The 18222-nt window shown below is 45.6% G+C and overlaps 1 protein-coding gene across 10 annotated transcripts in view; it reads right to left on the bottom strand.

The window, feature by feature from the left end:
• SIPA1L1 (signal induced proliferation associated 1 like 1) overlaps positions 1-18222 on the bottom strand; it is a 405747-nt gene that overhangs the window by 275319 nt on the left and 112206 nt on the right. The gene's annotated exons all lie outside the window — the stretch shown is intronic.

Here is an 18222-nt window from a genome sequence, read left to right as displayed (position 1 = left end):
GGGAGGAGTTCAAATGTGTATTTGGCTGAAAGGATTTTAATTTGTACTTGAATACTTAGGCTGGGAGGGTATTCCCAGTGTCTATAGCTGAAAGACCCTGTAACATATTCCATTTTAAATTTACAAAGATTATTTTACCTTTGTTCTTTCTTTAATTAATAGTTTTTCTTGTTTAAGAACCTGATTAGTTTTTTTTTATTCTGGTGTGAGACCCCCAGGGGACGGGGTCTGGATTCACCAGGGAATTGGTGGGGAGAAAGGAGGGAAGGGGGAGAGAGAGGCTAATTTCTCTGTGTTAGGATTACTCTCTCTCTCTCAGGGAGAATCTGGGAGGGGGAGAGAGAAGGAGGGGGGGGAAGGTAAATTTTCCTCTCTGTTTAAAGATTCAAGGAGTTTGAATCACAGTGATCTTCCAGGGTAACCCAGGGAGGGGAAGTCTGGGAGAGGCAACGGTGAGGGAAAGGGTTTACTTTCCTTGTGTTAAGATCCAGAGGGACTGGGTTTTGGGGGGGACCAGAGTGTACCAGGCACTGGAATTCCTGGCTGGTGGCAGTCCTACAAGTATTAAGCTGGTAAATAAGCTTAAAGGAATTCATGCTGGTACCCAATTTATTGGACGCTAAGGTTCAGAGTGGGGAATTATGCCATGACACGAGTGCTCCGAAGGGGCAGTGGCTTAGCATCACAAGGTATCGAGTGTAACTGTCCACCACCACTCCAAGAGGATGTTACAACAGGAGCCTCCTTCAAGGGTGAGAAGCCAGCTGGAAAAGACCCCAAAAATCTCTGTGCTAAAGGGCAGGACTGGAAATCTTTGGGGAAGGGACTCTGAAGGACAGGACTAGGCAACATTGCTGGTGATTGTGCCCCTCCTATACTACAATAAAACAGTTTCATTAAAATGTATATCCAAAAGACTTCCCTCCCTTTTAAATGTTCCTACTCAAATCACTAAAAATCTAATTTTCAGAGGTGCTGAGCACCAGTAGCACTTGCTTAATGTGAATGAAAAACAGGTCATAAACATCCCTAGTGGCTTCTCAAAGGCATACTCTTTTATAAATCTCTAGCCTCAACAGTCATAGCCCATTCTCAATCCACCCTGTAGATCAATAAATCAGGATTTATAGGACCAAACGAAGGAGCAGCAAATTTCTAAGTCAATGACCTTTCACTGAAAATTTGCTTCTGAGTTTTACACATGAAAGCAACAACCTTCTGCATTATATCTGGTAATAAACATGTGTTTTGTACCATTTAACAGAAATGAAAAGATATTTAAATATCAATTTGCATGTTCCTCCACATTTAAATCAGAAAACTGTTGGCCCAAGTTCCTCAGCTGATTTCCCCTGCCACATCATCAGATGGACGGAGGCATTTTCTAAGGTAGATAGGACACAAAGGCACACCAGCACAAATGGGGAAGTAAGTGACAAAGAGCCTGGTCTTGTTCACATTTAAGTTAATGGGAGTGAGTTTTGCCATTGACTTTGATGATAGTAAAATCATATGCCGTAACAGGGAGAACTACCCAATGCTTCTGCGATAATGTACACAAGCTTGGCTCCTCCATAAGGCTGCGATTTTTGAAGTGAGTGGGAGCTGGATATCTAACTCCCTTAGACATTTAGGCTGAGATTTTCAAAAGGGTCTAACTCCCATAGCTAGTCAAAATTTGGACTCCTGCAACTGCAGCACACTCAGCTACCGTGAAGGATAGCTTCACATATCACCCACTAGTGACCCTCCAAATGAACAGAATTACACTTGTTGACAGACTCAAGAAAAGACAGTTACTCACCTTTGTAACTGTTCTTCGAGATGTGTTGCTCATATCCATTCCAGTTAGATGTGCGCGCGCCGCGTGCACGTTCGTCGGAAGATTTTTACACAAGCAACACTCGGTGCGTCGGCTGGGCGCCCCCTGGAGTGGCGCTGCCATGGCGCCAGATATATACCCCTGCCAACCCAACTGCCCCTCAGTTCCTTCTTGCCGGCTACTCCGACAGTGGGGAAGGAGGGCGGGTTTTGGAATGGATATGAGCAACACATCTCGAAGAACAACAGTTACAAAGGTGAGTAACCGTCTTTTCTTCGAGTGCTTGCTCATATCCATTCCAGTTAGATGATTCCCAAGCCTTACCTAGGCGGTGGGGTCGGAGTGAGATGTGGCAGAATGCAAAACTGCTGAGCCAAAGGCTGCATCATCTCTTGACTGTTGAACCAGAGCACAATGCGAAGCAAAGGCATGGACCGAGGACCAGGTAGCTGCGCGACATATCTCCTGGATAGGTACACGAGCCAGGAAGGCGGCAGATGACGCCTGAGCCGTGGTAGAATGCGCGATGATGTGGCCTGGAGAAATACGAGCCAAATCAGAACAAGTGCAGATGCACGCCGTCACCCAAGATGAGATCCTCTGAGAGGAAACAGGTAGGCCTTTCATTCGGTCTGCTACCAGGACAGAGGGTTGGGGCATTTCACGAAACAGTTCTGTCCGCTCCATATAAAACGCAAGCGCTCTACGGACGTCCAGGGAGTGCAACTGTTGCTCCCGTCACGTTGAGTGTGGCTTCGGGAAGAAGACTGGGAGAAAGATGTCCTGGTGAACATGAAACGCCAAAACCACCTTAGGGAGGAAAGCTGGGTGTGGTCGCAACCGCACCTTGTCTTTGTGGAACACAGTGTATGGCGGATCCACCGCAAGAGACCTAAGCTCGGAGACTCGTCTGGCCGATGTAATGGCTACGAGGAAAGCTGTCTTCCAAGACAGGTATAGTAGCGAGCAGGTTGCTAATGGCTCGAATGGGGGAGACATAAGTCTGGTTAAAACCAGGTTGAGGTCCCAGGTCGGGGCTGGGCGGCATACTTGAGGGTATAAGCGCTCCAAGCCCTTGAGGAACCTCGAAACCATAGGGTGTGAGAACACAGAACGACTACCTTTGCCTCGGTGGAAGGTAGAGATGGCTGCCAAGTGTACCCTCAGTGATGATACTGCTAGACCCTGCTCTTTGAGAGACCAGAGGTAGTCCATAATAGAGGAGATCGAGACCTCAGTGGGAGTAAGACTAAGCGTTTTGCACCAGCAGGAGAAACGCTTCCACTTGGCCAGGTACGTTGACCGAGTGGAAGGCTTCCTGCTACCCAGGAGAACTTGTTGTACTGATTCAGAGCAACGTAACTGCGTGGCTTGCACCAGTCAGAGTGAGGTGAAGAGCCTGCAGGACCAGGTGGCGAAGCCTGTCGTGGTCCTGAGTTATGAGGTCTGGGTGGAGTGGCAGGGTAATTAGGGTGGCTATCAACAAGTTGAGCAACGTGATGTACTAGTGCTGCCTAGGCCATGCTGGAGTGATCATGATGACGCACGCTCCGTCCCTGCGGAATTTCAGCAGGACCTTGTGAACCAGCAGGAATGGTGGGAAGGCATAAAGGAGCTGGCTCTTCCACGGCAGCAGGAAAGCATCCGAGATCGATCCTGGTGAGAGACCTTGGAAGGAGCAGAACATCTGGCATTTCCTGTTCTCGCGGGAAGCGAACAGGTCTATGTGGGGAAATCCCCACTTCTGGGGAACAGAATGTATAACGTCCGGGTGGATCGACCACTTGTGAGACAGGAAAGATCTGCTGAGTCAATCCGACAGCGTGTTCCCAAAGCCTGGGAGAAAGGACACTACTAGATCTATCAAGTGGGCTATGCAAATGTCCCAAAGTTGGATGGCCTCCTGACAAAGGGGGAAGGACAGTGTCCCTCCCTGTTTGTTTATGTAGTACATGGCCGTTGTGTCGTCTGTAAACACTGAGACACAACGGCCTCGCAACTGTTGCTGGAATGCCTGGCACGGCAAGCGGACTGCTCTCAGTTCTCAGACATTTATGTGTAATGCCAGCTCCTGAGAAGACCAAAGGCCTTGAGTACGAAGGTGATCGAGGTGAGCACCCCAGCCAAGAGATGACACGTCTTGTCAGGGACATTGAGGGTTGGGGTGGATGGAAAGGCAACCCTGCACACACTAGGGAGGGAGTCAGCCACCATTCTAGGGAGCCTAGGGTGCTCGGGGGAATGGTGACTATCGTGTCTATTGGGTCCCTGCCCGGGTGGCATACCGAGTTGAGCCAAACTTGGAGAGGACGAAGGCGGAGCCTGGCGTGTTTGGTTACAAACGTGCAGGCAGCCATGTGATCCAGGAGACCGAGACAAGTGTGAGCCGAGGTCATTGGGAAATTCTGTAGACCTCGGATGATTGTTGCCATCGCCTGAAACCGCGGCTGTGGTAAGCAGGCTCTGGCTAGATTGGAGTCCAGGATAGCTCCTATGAAGTCTAACCTCTGCGTGGGAACCAGAGTGGATTTTTCTATATTGATCATCAGGCCTAGATCTGTGAATAGGTCCTTGACGATGCCCACACGCTGAGTGACTTGTGTCTCGGAGGTCCCTCGGATGAGCCAATCGTCCAGATACAGAAAAACGTGTACCTGAAGTCGGCGGAGGTAGGCGGCGACTACGGCCATACACTTTGTAAACACCCTTGAGGCTGGAGAAAGGCCAAACAGCAGGACCGTAAACTGGAAGTGCTGATGGTTGGCTACAAAGCGGAGGTATCTCCTGTGCGGAGGAAAGATGGCGATGTGAAAGTACGCGTCCTTCATATCGAGAGTGGCATACCAGTCTCCAAGGATGGGATAATGGTCCTCAGGGATACCATGCGGAACCTCAACTTTATCATAAACTGGTTGAGTCCCTGCAGGTCTAGGATAGGTCTGAGACCTCCCTTCAACTTGGGGATTAGGAAATAACAGGAGTAAAACCCCTTGCCCCTTTCGTCCATCAGTACCTCCTCTATGGCTCCTATGGCGAGGAGCGTCTGCACCTCTTTTAAGAGGAATTGCTTGTGAGAGGGGTCCCTGAAGAGGGACAACGTCGGAGGGTGGGAGGACGGAGTTGAAATAAATGGGAGGTGGTACCCATACTCTACTGTGCGTAGGACCCAGTGATCTGAAGTTAACTGGGACCACGCCGGGAGGAAGTTCGAGAGACGGCTGGAGAAGGGAGGAGAGGGATCCTGGCCTGTAACTGGTACGCCGCCCTCGGGCGCACCTTCAAAAAGTTCTTCTTTGGTCCCATTGGTGGTTTCGAGGGACCTTGATTTTGGCCCCCTTGGGGTCCTGACGGTCATCTGCGACCACCTCAGCCACACCGCCTACCAAAGTCCTGTCTTTGTCTAGGCACAGAGTATGGGCGGTGGGGCTGGGGACGGAAAGATCTGCGTTGGGTCACCGGTGTATGCATGCCGAGAGAGCATTATGACCTTGTTGCCCTTCAGGCTTTGCAGCCTGAGGTCAGTCTTTTCTGAGAAGAGGCCTTCACCATCAAATGGTAAGTCCTGAATGGTATACTGCAGCTCCAGTGGGAGGTTTGAAACCTGAAGCCATGAGATACGCCTCATGGCAACACCCAAGGCCAGAGTCCTGGCTGCTGAGTCTGCTGCATCCAACGAGGCCTGAAGGGAAGTCCTAGCTACCTTTTTCCCTTCCTCCAAGAGGGCAGCGAACTCTTGGCGGGAATCTTGAGGGAGAAGCTCCGTAAACTTACCCCCGCCACCCAGGTGTTATAATTATAGCAGCTAAGCAAGGCTTGTTGATTTGCCACCCGGAGCTGTAGGGCCCCTGCCGAGTACACCTTGCGGCCAAGTAGGTCCATTCGCCTAGCCTCCTTCCATTTCGGGGCTGGCGCCTGCTGGCCATGCCATTCCCTCTCATTAACGGACTGGACGACTAGTGAGCAGGGAAGAGGATGGATATACAAGTACTCGTACCCTTTAGAGGGCACCATATATTTACGCTCGACTCCCCTGGCCGCAGGAGGGATAGAGGCTGGGGACTGCCACATAGTATCGGCATTCGCTTGGATGATCCAAATAAACGGTAGGGCCACTCTAGTGGGGGCATCCACCGATAGAATGTCCACTACTGGGTCCTCCTCCTCCGGGACCTCCTCCACCTGGAGGTTCATATTGAGTGCTATCCTCCTTAGGAGGTCCTGATGGGCTCTCAGGTCGATTGGAGGGCCCGAGGAGGATGTTCCTGCCACCGCCTCATCTCGAGAAGGGGAAGAGGAGATGCCAGCGACGAGTGGCTCCTGGGTGGCCTGTTGCTCTTGGGCGATCTCCTGCTCCAGAGGAATCTGAGAATCCGGTGGGTGAACTGAGGCTTCCTCCACAGCCGCTCTGCTGTGCCGACAGAGGATGGACTTATCAAGGCAGGCTTGCCGATAGACTGTATTACCTGCACTGGCGGTGCCAGCTGTTGAGGCAGCGTCGACTCTGTCATGGCAATCATATCCCTCGCCACTGATAATGTCTCCGGCGTGGATGGAATAGTAAGCTCAACCACAGCGCGTGCCGTGGAGCTGTCAGGCACCAGACTCGACGGCCCTCGTGGGACCGGAATCGACGGAGCCGACATCGTCGGTGCCGCGGCAGATGTCGGTGCCGAGCGATCCGACTTAGACAAGCTCTCTGGCTGTGGTGCAGGTGACATGGAAGCAGCAGGAGTCTTAGGCTCTCTCGACCTCGGGGAGAGGGAGCGGTGCCGAGTTGACTTTGGTGCCGGCGATGGCCAGTGCCAAGAGGCCTTGGCAGTACCGGTGTGGTCCAGTGCCGAGGAGGTGCTTATGCCCGCCGATTGACTAGCGCTCGGTGCCGAAGGTGGAGGAGTGAGAGCCGCCTCCATAAGAAGCTGCTTTAGCCAAAAGTCCCGCTCCTTTTTTGTTCTCGGCTTAAAAGCCTTGCAAATGTGACACTTATCTGTCAGGTGAGATTCCCCGAGGCACTTAAGGCAGGAGTCGTGTGGATCTCCTGTCGGCATCGGCTTATGACAGGCCAAGCACGGTTTGAAACCCGGTGAACCGGGCATGGACCCCGGCACCAGGTGTGAGGAAGGGGCTAATCCCCAAACCCCTCTTAACTATACACTAACTATGAACAATAAAAAACTATAACTATATAACTTTGAACTATATACACAACAAAATAACTAGAGAACTACAAGTAGCTAGGGAGGTGGAGGTCAGTGAAACTGCACTCCACTGTTCCAACGACTGACACGGGCGGTAAGAAGGAACCGAGGGGCGATTGGGTCGGCGGGGTATATATCTGGCGCCATGGCGGCGCCACTCCAGAGGGCGCCCAGCCAACCCACCAAGTGTTGCTAGGGTAAAAATCTTCCGACGAACATGCACGCAGCGCGCGCACACCTAACTGGAATGGATATGAGCAAGCACTCGAAGAAGAAAGTATTCATCTGCCTCTGGAGATACCTACCATAACAATCACTGTTACAAGCTGAACATAAAACTGGTGAACATAAAACCAGAAGCCACAAACCTCTATAAACTGGATAGAACACTTTTCACATTGATACTGCCTTTTGGACTAATGAATTGGAGCTTTAAACATTAATTGCATCTTATATATGTGAATGGGTAAATATTATCCCTATTTTACAGATTGTAAAACAGAGGCACAGAAAAGTTAAAAATTGGATGATTAAAAATGCCTACATGATTTGGGAGCATATGTCCCATTGACCTACCCAAAGTTATACAGTGAGTCTGACAGAACAGAATAGTAGCTAGATTTGAAACAACTCCCAGTCCACTCCTAAAACCACTAGATTGACCATGCTTCTCCCTTGAAGGTCACTGTACAGCAGGTCCTTCTGGGTGAGATGGACAGCAGTATTAGACTAACAAAGGGAGATGAAGAGATGAACAGCAGTGGAACCTTTAAAAAAGGGGTAAGTCAAAAAGAGGGGGTGATGGGGGGGGGGAAATGGAGAAACAAGGGGAAGAGAGGTTGCCAGATAAAAGTGTGGAGGAGAAACATGTACAAAATCCAAAGGAGGATGGAAAACAGTGAGAAAGACAAGAGAAAAAATAAGTTAAGGAATTTTTTTTATTATTGTTACTCGTATTAGTTTTGCTGCTAAATAAAAACTTCATAAAATTTTGAAATCCATCTTCCAAAATCTGATCTTCCTGATTTAAAAAAGTGGAGGGGATAGTCTGACAAAATTGAAAATATATCCTTGTACATACTCAGAAACACAGGGGAAAATGCATAAAAATAATTCCCTCTCACTGCCACTGAACGGCACACACAATGAGTTTACATCCTAGTCTTTGGTAGTCAAGGATGACTCCAATAGCATACATTTGTGACAAGGCTCAGCTTGTCATCTAAAGAACATTTTGCTTCAATAACTATTGCTCAATCTGTTATTCTCTCATAACTTTATTTCACTGTAAAATAAGAATTAAGAAATGGAGCTTCTCAAAGTGCTAATAAAGCAGAAGGACACCAATGAGTTCCCATCTACCTTCTTCACTGGAATACAGAAAACATATCTGCGAGTATGTTTATCTTTAGACTTTTGAACAGGTATTTTTTTAAGGTAGCTTTTAGTGCTTGATGTACAGAATAATGTCAAGCACATTACATTATTGATCCAAGGGGATTCATTACCGAATAATACATTAAATGTAATTCATTTCCCAATACTTTTCCCTATCTCTTCAACAGAAATTCACCATTTTATCCTTTACCATTTTTCCTCAAGGTACTCACACAACTTCCCCTGGATGAAAAAGTACATCACACAGCTTCTTCTGAAATGTTCACTCCAAGACTCAACCTACTAGTACTAGAAACCACACAAACTGATTATTCACCACCATTACCATACATTTTCAAACGGTAACCAAATTGTGACTATATTATTTGGCTACAGTGTGCTACTATAAGGTATTCAATTGTTTTAATTTACTTTTAAAATACCTTTACAACTTACAAATGAAACACTGACAATACATATTACATATAGCAAAAAATATTGGTAATTTGAATATATTTCCTATTTATGAGGTAATAGCTTCTCCTGGTCTGAATAAACTCAAAAGCCAGAGGTCAAGGAATTTATAGAAAATAACCTACATGATTCACTTGTCTATGGTATCATTATCACTAAGTTAACAGCAAGCACTCTCAAACTGCATACTAGTAGTTTTAGTTTAGATTTTAAATTAAAAGAAAAAATGTTTAAGTGCTGACAGGTACATTTAACAAAATTTCATGTACGTTGTTAGCCCTATTTCCCTTCTTCCAGTTTTCTCCTCATTTTTCCTTCTCTGATCCCCTTTTTCCATCTCTACAGGTCAACCTCTGCCCTCCAGAAAAACTGCACTATATTATTTTCATTTATATTTTGTTTAATAACTAAAATGAGAAGGAAAGACTAGGATTCTCCCAATGTAAACAGTGGGAAACAAACATGCATGATAATCATTTTGAAGAAAAGAACTCTGCTGATGTGTAGGGGGGGGGGGGGGGAAGGTTACTCACCGTGTGCAGTAATGATGGTTCTTTGAGAATGTGTCCCCCTATGAGTGCCCCACTGTAGGCATGTCTGTGCCTCTGTACCTCTGGTCAGAGATTTTAGATAGCAGAGACCATTCAGCCCACATATGCATTCCCTCTATCTTGTGTTTTGCCTTGAGGCTATCTACCGCTGCGTGGGCAAACCACCCTCATTCCCATTATTGGAGCACCCATAGGGACACACATCTCAAAGAACTATCGTCACTTCACAAGGCGAGTAACTTTCTTCTTCGAGTAGCATCCCCACTGTTGCTCCATTGTAGGCAACTCCCTAGCAGTACTCCCTATGGAGGTTGAGGCTTTGGATTCAAGTCTATTACTGATGTCAATACTGTGGAGCCAAAGATGGCGTCATAAGCTGAGTCATGGGTCATTGCATAAGGTTCCACAAAGGTATGAGCAAATGCCCAAGTTGCTAACCTACATATTTCTATAATGGGGACAATTTTGATAAATTTCATAGAAGTGGAGATGGATCTCGTGGAATGAGTTCAGACTCCAGATGGAGGTTGCAGATTGTGGGCACAATATCAACAGTTTATGCTATCTGAAATCCGTTTAGAAAATCTAATTTGATATAGCAGATCCTTTGGATCTGTCCGCAACTGAGAGGAACAGTTTAGGAGATTTCCTAAAGTCCTCTGCTCTATCCAAATAAAAGGCGAAAGCTCTCCTGACTTCAAGCATGTGTAATATTGCTTTTCTGTTGTCACGGTGAGATTTTGGGAGGAAAGTAGGCAGATAAATGGGTTGGTTCATATGGAAGGATGAGGCTACCTTGAGGAGGAAATCTGGGTGTGGTCTCAATATGATATTATCCTTGAAGACTGTAAAAAGAGGGTGTGCCATTATTTCCTCGATCTTCCAAGCCAAGGTGATAGCCGCTAGGCATGCTGTACATGAGCATGCAGTCATGGGTTCAAAAGGTGGTTTTGGGCACTCGAGAACTAGATTAAGGTACCATGTTGGTGACAGAGATCTGATTTGTGGGAAGAGGTTATCCATACCCTAGAGGAATCTCTTCCTTGTTAGATGGATATTCAGTATCTGCTCATCCATCTTCTGATGGAAGGCTGATATGGCCACAATGTGGACTTTTACTGAGCTATGAGATAGTTCCGTCTTCTCGAGATCTTGGACGTAGTCTAGTATTAAGGGGAGAGAAGAGGATATATCAGGTAATTTGTTTTGAGTTACACTAGATTTGGACTCTTTCCCACTTTTGTGCATAAAAGTGTGACAAGTCACTGATTTTATGCTATGCATCAGCACCTCTTTCACTTACTCAAAACAGGAGGATTGGAACCCTCAAGGAGTAATACTGAGCTGGAGATCTTGTAGGCTGGGATGCTGGATCTATCTGTCCAACATTCTGAGAGAGGAATTTAGAAAGGAGCTGAAGAGTAACTGGTGGGCACATTGCTAGTTGTGTTAGGTATGGATACCACATTTGTCTCGGCCTACAAGTATAACTTTCGCTTTTTCCCCTCCTTATTTTGAGTAGGACCTTCAATAGGAGAGGAAATGGAGGAAGGGTGTACAGGTGACCTCTGTTCCACTGAAACATAAAAACATCTCCCAATGACTGTCTCCCCAGCCTGGCTCTGGAGCAGTACAGGGAGCATTTCGTGTTTCTGTACATAGCAAACTAGTCTACTGCTGGGGTTTCCCTTTCAGCAGAATATGTTGTAGAGTACTCCTAGGTCCATTTCCCATTTGTGATCCTGTGAGAACGTGCTGCTGAGGCTGTCTGCTGTTATATTCTGTACCTCCGGCACATAAGCAGCTGATATGACAATGTTGTGATGAATACACCAATTCCATAATTCTAATGCCTCTCCACATAGGGATGGTGATCTCACTCCTTCCTGGTGATTTATTAAGACATACACGCTATGTTGTCTGTCATGATTTTCATATGTTTGTCCTTGATCAATGGCAGGAAATATGCACAGGCATTCCTTGCCACCCTGAGCTCCTGTAGGTTGATATGGAGCACTGATTCTGTGGAGGACCAACAGCCCTGTACCTTGTAATTGTCCAGATGGGCTCCCCAATCCACTAATGATGTGTCTGTTTTCAGGATCAATGTTGGAGGTAGCTATGCAAATGAGATCCCTGCACAGACATTCTCTGGGTCTTTCTACCATTCAAAGGAGTCTTTGACTGAGGGGCTTGTGTAATCTGTCCCTGTTTGGTGTATACACTGATCTGAGCCATGTTTGCAAGCTGTGCATTGGAGTTTTGCCTGAGTCGTCAGGCATGTGCCTGCTGCCATGTGCCCAAGGAGATGAAGACAACTTCTGGCTCAAGTTTGGGGGCTAGCCTTAACGGTGTGTATTAAGGTGGTCAGGGTGTTGAATGTGGGCAGGGAAAGGAAGGCCCTGGCCTTCACTGCATAGAAATAAACCCCTATAAAGTCCAGGTGTGTACTGCAGTCAAAGTCAATTTTGGAGTGTTCAGTTGTAGTCCCGGCTGCTTAAATATCTCCATAGTCTTTTGTATGGTCCACAGGAGGTTGAAGTATTGAGCCTTGAGAAGGCAGTCATCTAAATATGAGTAAATCATGATTCCTAACTTACAGAGATGAGCCACTACCACAACTAGAACCTTGGAGAATACTCTGGGTGGATATGAGAGGCCGAATGGAAGCCCTCTGTATTGATAACGATCTTGGAGAAAGGTGAATCTGAGGAATCTCCTGTGGGATAGTTGAATCAATGTGAAAATAGGGATCTTGCAGGTCAAGGGCTGACAACCAGTCTCCAAGCTCTAGGAATAACTGCTGCTAGTGTGACCATTTGGTATTTTTGTGCCTTTACGTATTTGTTTAGTGCTCTCAGACCTAGAATGGGTCTCCATCCGCCTTTCTTTTTGTGAATCAGCAACTATCTGGAATAGAAACCTTTTCCCTGGATGTGATTGGGAACTGGTTCTATAGCCCTTAGGCTTAATAGATGATCTCTTTCCTGACGTAATAGTCTCTCATGAGAAAGGTCACTGAAGACATACAGAAAGAGAGGGTGGGCAGGAGGGAGAGACAGAGGTAAAATGAATAGAGTAACCCTTGAAAATGATCTCAAAGATCCTTGTTTTCCCAGCTTTGTTGGAAACAAGCAAGGTGGCAACTGAAAGGATGTGGACAGTTTGTATACTGCAGCAATTACTGGTGGGAGTGGTAGCTCGGGGCCTTGACCAAAGTATCAAAGCTGGCGTTTTGAGGTTGAGGGCTGGGTTGAAGAGGTTGGGGGAGTTGATGTTTTTTGTTTTTGCACTCATCTCTTTCATTGTGATCATAATACTGCCAGGGTGGAGGGAACTGGGCCAGTCAGGATCTGGGTGTTTGTATACTACATTTTCTTTTTTGTGCTGACGTGTAGATTCCTAGGGAGCACAATGTGGCCCTCGAGTCCTTCAATATATGAAGTGAGGCATCCATTTTGTCTTCAAAGAACTTGGAGCCCTTGAAGGGAAGGTCTTCAACTGTTTGTACTTCCTTCAGTATCCCCAAAAGATGTAACCAGGAAACTCATCTCATCACCACCGCCATCGATACAGAGCGGGCCGCTGTACCTGCGGTATCTAGTGCTGTCTGCAGTGTTATCATTGCGATCAGCTGGCCCTCATTAATTGTGGCATGAAACTGTTATTTTTGTTAATTCGGCAGGTGGTCAATAACAGCATTAAGTTTCCAACAATTGCTGTGATCATATTTTGCCATTAAGGGTGGTAATTTGCAATCCTAAACTATAAGGTTGCAGAGGAATATGCCTTTCTACCAAATAGATCTTGCCTCTTCCAGTTTTTGTCATAAGGACAGAGTTAGCATGATGCTGTCTTCCACATGTATTTACAGCATCTTCGACAACAGAGATGGGCAAAGGATGTGGAAAAAGAAGTGTAAAATATACTATGTGCACTCCAAGAATGTAATCGGCCTTTCTGCATGTAGGAGTTATGGAGACTGGTGTTTGCCAAAAAACTCTGGCAGGGTCCAAGAGCACTTGATTGGCTGGGAGTGCAATCCATGTTGAGGCCATACGTAGGATGTCTAGTCATTTGTGATCCAACTTCTACCTCTTTGACAGCAACCTTTAGTGAGATCTTGCAATAGTTTAAAATCATCCGCTATTGATGGTGGAGAGGGCATTACAGCTTCCACCAGTGAGAATGAGGCAATATTAGCTTCAGTCTAGCCTCCTGCTCTTCAAACGGTTCCTCCAGAGATTCAGGGCTCTGGAAAGAGAGGTTGAAGGAGAGGGTCATTCTGTCTCCCTGTAGGAGACACAGGAGGCCCCAGAAGGATGGTGTCTGTAGGCTGCCTGTGGTTCCTATTATGGCCACAGGGGTGGAGCAAAGGGCCTGGGTAGTGGCATCCAAAGGTGTCAATGCCAAGTAAGTAGTGAAGGGTCTGGCTACAACTCAAGAAGACCCTAGGTGTTGCTCAGCTGAGTTAGTCTCTGCTTAGTTTCAGAACACATCGTCCTCCTCACTGTTGGCCTCTTTGCTAGATAAAGGTAGAGCAGGCAGAGGGCTGGTGATGAATGCCTTGGTACCACAGGTGATTTTGGAGACCAAGAGATAGTTGGTAGTGGTGATCCTAGAGACTGAGATGTAATGGTAATCAGCTGGTCTCTGGAAAAAACTAAATTCCTGCATTACCATGGTGGTGATCAATGCTACTAGGGTTTGTTGTTGCCAGCTCATTGGTACTGAAGGAGTCAGTGGAGGCTGAGATCTCTTGTGGTGTGATGAGGTGATCAGAAGAGGGCTAAATAGAGGTGCTAGGTACTGCAGTCATATGCATCGGTGCTGCTTTTGCGGAGGTACAGTTTCTGCTTCCAGCTCTGTCAGATGGTTCCAACAGGGGGAGGGACAGCTCAGTGGTTTGAGCATTGGCCTGCTAAACCCAGGATTGCGAGTTCAATCCTTGAGGGGGCCATTTAGAGAATTGGGATAAAAATCTGTTTGGGGATTGGACTAAATGACATCCTGAGGTCCCTTCCAACCCTACGATTCTATGACATATCTAATCCTTGTGCACCTTGGGTCTTTAGGGTTGAGGACAGTACCAGTAGCTGAGGATCCCTGAGCCTTATGGGTACCATACTGCAGTGCCAAGATCACTAATCTTGTTGCGGATCTCCTCTGACTGGTTAAGTGCTCAGTCTGGGGACTTGTCACCCTTTTCTTAAGTCTTACGAGGGAAGTCAGAAGATTTCCCCTTAAGCGCTCTTTCCTTGGAAGGTGATGGTCTTGGCGGTGACCATTGCTCCAGGGAAGTCGCAGGACGGGGGTCAGAGGCCAGTCTGCAGGAACTCTCCATCATGAGGAGCATAAGTTTTAGTTCATAGCTCTTCTTCGTTCTGGCCTTCAATTTTTGGCAAAAAAAGTGCACTTTTGACTAATGTGAACCTCTCCGAGGCACTGGATACAGTGAGAGTTATCATCGCTTAGAGGCAATAAGAGGCAGGAGAGGCAATGTTTCAACCCAGGGGAGCCAGGCATAATCCCTGTAGGGGGGAGCAGGAAGTCAGTTCCCAGGAGGTGGCAGGGGAACGTGTCAAGGACAGGGAGAAAAAGAAAAAAAAATTGGGGGGTAGGGCGTGGGAGAATTAGAATGGAAGCTTTACTAGCTACTATGAGAATGGAAACTACTGGCTACTACAAAATTCAAAATGAGGAACTGTAATCAGAATTGGACTGCTAATCACTGTCTCACACCAAGGGCAGTTGAGAAGGAACTAGGGTGGTTCAACCGTGCAGCACTAAATAGCCTCAAGGCAAAGCACAAGACGGACAGCACATATGCAGACCGAACAGACACTGCTATCTAGAATATCCCATCAGAGGTGCAGGGATGCAGACACATCTACAGTGGATCACCCATAGGGACACTACTCGAAGAAGAAAGGTTTTTGTGCAGGGCAAGCAATGAGAAGGGCCCAATCCAGTACACATTTGCCCTTTCAACTATTTGACAGCCCATGCTCTTTATTTTTTGCTTTTATTTTTTTTCTGTGTCATATATATTTTTAATTGTTTGACTTCTTCTGAAAGCAGTGAGATCCTGAGGTGACATCTTCACTGCTGAGAAACAGCTTGAAAATTCTGTATAGGTTAGTCAATCAGAACTGATGGAGTAGAGTAGACATGCCACCTAGCTCTTATATAGCGCTTTTAATCAGTAGATCTCCAGGTGCTTCACAATCTTTCATGTATTCATCCTCACAACACCCCTGGGAAAATAGAGAAGTATCATCCCAGTTTTACAGATGGGCAACAGAGGCACAGGGAAGTTAAATGAATTGCCCAAGATCACACAGGGTATTTGTGGAGGAGTATGGAACTGAACCTGGATCTTCCAAATCCTAGGCTAGTGCCCTAGCCACAGGACAATCCTTCACATATAATAATTTTCATCAACAGATATCTAAGTGCTTTACAAAAGGAGGCAAGTATCATTAACTCAATTTTACAGATGGGCAAACAGAGGCACAGAGAGCTGAAGTGACTTGCCCAAAGCTGCCCAGCAGGCCAATGGAAGAACCAAAAACAGAACTCAGATCTCCCAAGTCCCATTGTGGGGACCTATGCTGTGAACCACACAGCTTCTCCTTTTATATAAGATTTCAGTAATCATAGTATTGTTATGGAAAAGTAACACTACAATGATTACACATTCCCCTGCACGCTGGCTCAAAATTACTGTTAACCAGAGTACAGAAATCACATACTGTATAGTTTGAGAAATAACAGTACAACGAATATGCAAATCAGACGCCCTGAACTGCATAACTGAACAAGCCTAGGCTGCTTTTCAGTTACTGAACAGCAACCCTGCATGCTGTATACTTAACATTTGCCAACCAAGTAAAGTTAAACTTCTCCAATGTTGAATAAAATTTGTTTGCGAGTTGTGTATCACACAAGCTCCCATTAATTCAACTTGAACTGTCTGTGCCTCCACGTTCCCATTAAGAAAATAAAAATAGAAATTATCTACCTCAGAGGTGAAAATGATTAATAGTCATAAAGGATATGAAAATTAAAAGCACTGAGAGAGGGTTGAAGGAATTTAGGGAGTTTATTTTCTATCAATGTTCTGAATGAGAAAAGGTTTGGCTTTTAGTAGCACTAACTTCTTTCTTTTGAGTTACCAAGAATTTTATCAACAGTATACACACAAAATAAAATCATTGCCAACAAAACTTCACTTAAGCTTTATGCCCAGCCACGAACAGCAGCAGAGACTTCAGAGTGGATTTTTATCTGAATAAACAAGTTTTGGAGTATGTCTTTAATCTTGCCCTCCTACTTAATTTGTCTCTCTAAACTTGCATCTTTTAATTTTTTTTTTCCTCATTAAAATATTGATTAAAACGTTAAAAGTTGGGGCTTAGCTAGATGCTGGGATAAAGAAAAGAGGTTACTCTGCAGTAATTAGAATAGTTTGAATGTATTGTTTCTAACAGATCCATGCTGAAGGAGGAGTACAGTGAATTATTTTGCAAGTCCAAGAATGATTAAAGCTGTTAATTATTAAGGGTCATGTGCAAATCAACCCATGGCTTAGATTATTCCACATCAGTTTTTAAGCTTTCTATTGCTCCAGACAGACTGGTTTCTCTCCATCTATCTTGGGGTTGCTCTGCACCATGATGAGGGCCTGGCTGGTGTAAAACCAGTCTCTGGATTAGTGAGCTACAAATGTCCCCCCACCAGTTATGCTCCATGCTTACTTGGTGCAGCTACGAATCTGGCCCAATGTTTTCATCTTATATGAAAATTGGGAGGAAATGGTCTTGACGCCTTCAATTTTGGTGGACCATCACCTGTTTTGTTATTAAGTAAGCTGGGACATGGCTTTCAAGGTCTAGTATTTCTCATGCACAAAACACTTTCTCAAAACATTTCCATTCAACAGCATCAGTCTCACTTGTCAGTGACTAAAGATCTGAAAGAATCCAAGGACAACCACTTCTCAGCTATTTGATCTGAGAAGTGTGCTTTTTACTAAACCAGCCCAGACTCCCACTTCTTCAGTGCAGCTAAACACGAAAATACAGCATGCTCTGGGAGGATCACTTTTGGTTTCCTTTCTCATTCTGATAAGCTTTTGAGGGTAAATATGATATGGATGAAAAAGGCCCAGGGAGAATGGCCTTTTTCTAGGCAGATATGGCACCTGGTGTGTCAGGCAGTGACAACACCTTGTCATATATCCTGCACCTCTTGAATGCAGAGCTTGTCTCTGGATCGACCATGAGTAAATATTAACTTAAAACAATTACTAAGGTCTACTCACACTGAGCTCAACTTTTTAAGGAATTATTCTAGGAAACAAGTCAAGTAACCAAATGTGTTCACATGTGCTGGGGGCCTAGATCTTTTATGACATACACACACCACTTAATGATGAAATGCATTACCTTAAAGGAATATTTCTTTTATTGCACAGCAGAATTACAACTAAAGTTATCTAGTAAACCGAGAGGAGTGTATGTGATACACCAAACAAAGGGGCTGAAGGGGGAGGTGGAGGAAAAATGACATGGGGAAAATAAACCCGACCATTCACCTGCAAATGAAATCAAGTAGTATAATGCCTCAGTTTCTATCTGAAAACGTAGTTAAGAGATGAGAAACAATGAAAAAAACAAAGATATTTTATAAATGTAAGACTTAGTATTATGAACAACAACAATAAAAGGGAGATTTGAAAGAAGGAAAACAGTGCTGCATCATCTCAGCTCTCTAAGCTTTTCAGTCATGTAAGTATAGG

Source organism: Gopherus flavomarginatus, chromosome 5, assembly GCF_025201925.1.
Source record: "Gopherus flavomarginatus isolate rGopFla2 chromosome 5, rGopFla2.mat.asm, whole genome shotgun sequence".
In the NCBI taxonomy this organism is placed as follows: domain Eukaryota; kingdom Metazoa; phylum Chordata; order Testudines; family Testudinidae; genus Gopherus; species Gopherus flavomarginatus.
This window is presented reverse-complemented; position numbering and strand designations above follow the sequence as displayed.